Below are 5,047 nucleotides of genomic sequence, written 5' to 3'. Positions count from 1 at the left end.
CCCGCTCGCACATGCGCAGAGACGCCTCTGCACATGCGCAGACACAAAACATCGGCGGGCCGAACGCACACGGATATATCCGCACCGATCAGAATAAGGGCCAAAATTAGGACACAGTGTATCAAAACATTATTTAGAACACCATGACAGTAATCCCATCTGCCTGACGGTAACAAGAATAGAACATATACCCATAGCCCCCAGAGGGGGAGATCAATATAAGAAACTGTGCGTCCAAGAAATTTTCTGGATGTTTAAATTAGACTGTTTGTATCCTAATGCTGCTTTCCCACTGCAGACCATTTTAAAGTACTGGTAATCTTAAATGGTATTTAAAACGGTATTAGCATTCCCACTGCAGCAGATTACCATTTTAAATACCATTTAAGTACCATTCCCATTGCAGTGAGCCTTGTAAAATGTAGAGTGCCTCCCCCCCCCCCCCCCAGTGTAAAGAGTGCCTAATCCCCCCCCCCCAAGTGTAAAGAGTGCCTAACCCCCGTACCTGCCCTGTGCCCCCACCTCACCTCCCCTTGTACTTACCTACACGGGGATGCAGGGCAGTGGGGAGGCAGCGGGGGTCCATGCAGGGTACAGGCAGTCCCAGTGCCTGATGAGAACTAGTAGTTCTCACTTTGCGCATATGTAATGAGTGCACGTGCATACTAATGAGCCGCTCATTACATATGCGCATATGTAATGAGATGCTCTTTATTATGCACGTGCACTCATTACACATGCACAAAGAGAGAACTACTAGGTCTCATCAGGCACTGGGACTGCCTGGAGGCTAAATAACGTTTAAGAGGCATTGCAGGCCCGGCGACAGGGGGGTCAAAGGGGACATGTGTGACGGGCCCCGGGAATCTGAAGGGCCCCAGATCCTGGCCGGGGCCGTCTGTATGCTGTGTTACCCCCACCGTCTACTGTGCAGTAAATCTGTGCCCCCGTCCATGTCTGTGTGCAGCCGCGCACCGTCACCAGGTCTCTCCGGCTGCTGAGTGCATGGGCGGATTTAGCAAGGGAGGGGGGTGCACCCGGACACACATTTCTAACACACATCCCCTCCCCCGGGCCCTAACAGGGACAGCCGCCGCCGGGACTTCACTGTAATATCATGACAGCCGGGCAGACAGAGAGCTGCCGGCTGTATTCACAGTGCTGCATGTTCCGGGCTCCCGGCTATTGAAATCTCGCGCTGCCGCAGTGGCGCGAGATTTGAAATAGCCGTGAGCCCGGAACATGCAGCACTGTTAATACAGCCGGCAGCTCTCTGTCTGCCCGGCTGTCATGAGATTACAGTGAAGTCCCGGCGGCGGCTGTCCCTGTTAGGGGGGGGGGGATGTGTGTTAGAAATATGTGTCCGGGTGCTTCCCCCCCCCCCGCTAAATCCGCCCATGCACTCAGCAGCCGGAGAGACCTGGTGATGGTGCGCGGCTGCACACAGACATCGTGGGTGGTGGTGGGAGCATATTACCCCTTGGCAACGAGCCCATCACTACACTGGGAGCATATATTCCCTTGGCAATGAGCATTTATTTATTCCTACATGGCAACGACCATGTAACCCCCATTTCAATGGTCATGTAATCCCACATGGCAACGACCATGTATTCCCCCTTGGCAACAAATATGTAATCCCACCTGATAACGAGCATGGAACCCCTGGCAACTAGCATGTAATCCCAGATGGCAACGAACACGTAATCCCACATGGCAATGAAAATGGAACAACCCTGGCAACAAGCATGTAGGTAAACAGCATTTATGTTGCATAATTTATAATTGGCATAATACATAATGGACATTATGGTGTGTGGCTTAACATGTAATGGGCATTACGATGTAAATTGTTGTTGCGCACCTTGGGAGCGCAATGTCCATGTTTGTGAAATTTATTGTGCATTTTGGCTCAATCCATGTGGCATTATGTGAATTTTGGCTCAATCCGTGTGGCATTATGTGAATTTGGGCTCATTTCATTTGGTATCATGTGTAAGGGGCAAGTATAATGGGGTCTAGTATTTTGTTGCATAATGTGTAGAAGTGGTATATGGTGTGGTAAACTACACTCAAGGACATGCCCCCTTTTCTGTGACCACACCCCCTTTTCCAGAGCGCACAACTACATCCTTCACTTTTGATGCCAAGATGGGCCTGTGTACTTTAAAGGCCAGTGTCTATGTATAATACCATCCCCCCCCCCCCCCCCCCTCTCTCTGCTCTCCTCCACTCTCTCGCTCTCTCTCTCTGAGCGGGCACACTGGCACCAGCCCCCATCCCCTCCCTCTCATGGTGCCCCCGTCATTTTCTCCTGGATCCACCCCTGGCTGAGTGACGTGTGTGTGGATTGGAGACTAGTGTCTGTCTGTGACCATCCGCGCATACAGTGCAGCAGGCAGCAGCCACTCAGCGCTCGGAGGCTGTCTCCTGTCTGCACTGTGCACGGACCTTACTGCGCATGTGCGGCCCTATTGTGAAATATGCTCCGCACTCGATGCTGTGGCTGTCTCCTGCCCTGCCTAGTGCCTTCTTGTCGCAACATGAGACTTTTATAGGAACTTCTGTGAATCCCAAAAAGCAGATACTGTATTTTCAATAGATGTTCTGTTGTTAATCGCCCAGCAGTAGAAGCCGCAGATAATGGCGGATCCGGAGGCGTCATAATAGTAAGGGAAAGTTAGCTTGCACTCTCTGTACCACCGCATTGCAAAATGTGTAGGTTTGGAATTACGTCGGGGGCCCCAGAAATATCAGTGTACAGGGCCCCAAAATTTCTGTTGCCGGCCCTGCCCACTGCCTCTTAAACATTATTTTAACGTGTAGGACTCTGCTTTAAAAACGGGTTAAAATACCATTTAACTTTAAACGGTATTTCAACTATGGCACTTTCCCACTGCAGCCTTAAAACTGTAAATTGCGCTGAAAATCTGCAATTTACCGTTTTTTAGCTGCAGTGGGAAAGGGGCATAAGGGTCTAAATGAAGCAGTAGAGCTAAATGTTGCTTTATAAATAAATGAATAAATAAATAAAATAAGAAAAGGGAATATATTTTCACTTATCCACGTTTCTTTTATGTAAATAATCCAGAACTAGGAATGGATGAATTGTATTTGCAAATCCCTCTGGATAAAATATGTTTGCACCTATTTACATTTTTTTATGTAGATAAATAATTAAAAATTTAACATTTATAAAATGCATATGTAAAACTTTATGGATAAAATATGTCTTCACTTATCCACATTTTCTTCATGTAGATAAATAATTTAGAACTAAGAGTGTATAAACTGTATATGCAAAACTTTATGGATAAAACAGACCGCAAAGAAAATATACATATAAAGCACTGTGTATTTGTTTACATGGGTGTGGATCGTATTGTTGGTCCGTCATTAGGTCAACACCGTTGGGTAGGCAGGCAGAAAGGTCGACAGGGTTCTAGGTCAACATGGGTGAAGGTCGACAGGTGTCTAGGTCGACATGGGTTAGGTCGTGAGGTTTTTTTCACTGTTTTTGACCTGAATGTCAACATGGACATAGTTGGAAGTCAGCCGCAGCCCCTCGCATCGCTCGCAATGCTTCGGGCACGGTGCCTTGCTGCGCTCAGCACACTTTGTTATTCTCCCACCACGCCCTAGTGGATGGTAGGGCATGAAATATCGCCTGTTGGCACATGTCGGCTCAAAAAAACAGTGAAAAAACCCATACTGACCTCAGGCCCTGTCAACCTAACCCATGTCGACTAAAGCATTTGTCGACCTAAAACCATGTCGACCTTGTCCCATGTTGCCCTAGACACCTGTTGACCTAATGACTGTCGACAATACGACCGTATCCCGTTTACATGTATGTCACTTCAATGTCATTGCTTTTCTTTTTTCTTATTTGTATAATTTCTTATGTAAATAATGTCTCATAATGCATTCCATTTCTAAAAGGAATATAAAGCTGCCCACACTCTCTGTATATATTTTATTTTATTTCCTATGCTACAAATCTAATCTGAGGAGATATCATCCTTTGTAAAAATTACAATAAACACTTCTGTGGGAAATAAATTCCATATGTGTATATATGTATCACCCTGACAACCATCTAGTTCAAAGCCAAAATCACGTGATCAAAAAATTATGGAGATAAGCTCAAATTGAGTCACAGTCAGTAGCCTGGAACGCATACCAGACTTCTAGGTACAGCATGAGCCGCAAGCTCCCTCTGTAAAACTTAAGCTTCTCAGAGAGAGCATTCATCACTTCCGGCCTCAATCTAGATGTGGATCCGGAGTCTGGAACGCATACCAGACTTCCGGGTACCGCATCATGTGAGTCATACAGAGAAGATACCCGGGCCGGGTACGAAATAACCGGCGGTGAAAGAGACGGGACCTCAGGGTGGTAATAAATGTGTATTATGCGGCATAACATAATAGGTGCTTTTAATAAATGTGTATTATGCGGCATAACATAATAGGTGCTTTTTTTGTGACTTTCACGTGGTACAGGACCCGGAAGTCTGGTTTGCGTTCCAGGCTCAGGACCTGTGTGACTCAATGGCCCTTATTCTGGTTGGTGCGGCCGGAGCCGCATATGCGGCTCCGACCGTGCAGGCGAATCCCCGCCTTCCATACGGATCGCCACGGCCGTCCGTACGCGGATATGTGGCGATCCGCATGAAATTGGACGGGGATACGCCTCCTCCATGGTGGGAGCAGCCCCTGCATTCGATGGTCGCCGAACATCGAATGCAGGGCCGCACGCTCCACCAGGTCCCGCAACACAAGACCACACGGACACTTGTCCGTGTGAAATCATGTATGGGGGCGGGCAGCTGACATCCGGCGATGTCAGATGCCCGCCCCGTACCTAGGGTGACCAACTCATCCCTTTAATCTGGGACACATATTAATTACACAGGTTCTGTGGCTGGCTTTCACCTGGTTTTAAACTGCCACACCTCAAGACTCCATTTCACCTGGTTTTAAACTGCCACAGAACCTGTGTAATTAATATGTGTCCCGGATTAAAGGGATGAGTTGGTCACCCT

General features: G+C 47.7%; 1 protein-coding gene across 1 annotated transcript in view; it reads right to left on the bottom strand.

Moving 5' to 3' along the window:
• The window catches only part of LOC146045654 (4-galactosyl-N-acetylglucosaminide 3-alpha-L-fucosyltransferase FUT6-like), a 25,118-nt gene extending 20,855 nt beyond the window's left edge, over positions 1–4,263 (bottom strand). The window contains exon 1 of the mRNA XM_083164649.1: positions 4,184–4,263. The gene's annotated coding sequence lies outside the window, so the exon portion shown is untranslated. The remainder of the gene's footprint in view (positions 1–4,183) is intronic.
• Between the last annotated feature and the right edge of the window lie 784 nt (positions 4,264–5,047).

Source organism: Crinia signifera, chromosome 11, assembly GCF_055691185.1.
Source record: "Crinia signifera chromosome 11, ASM5569118v1, whole genome shotgun sequence".
NCBI classification, from domain to species: domain Eukaryota; kingdom Metazoa; phylum Chordata; class Amphibia; order Anura; family Myobatrachidae; genus Crinia; species Crinia signifera.
Note: the sequence above shows the minus strand (reverse complement) of the source record. Positions and strands in the feature narration are given on the sequence as shown.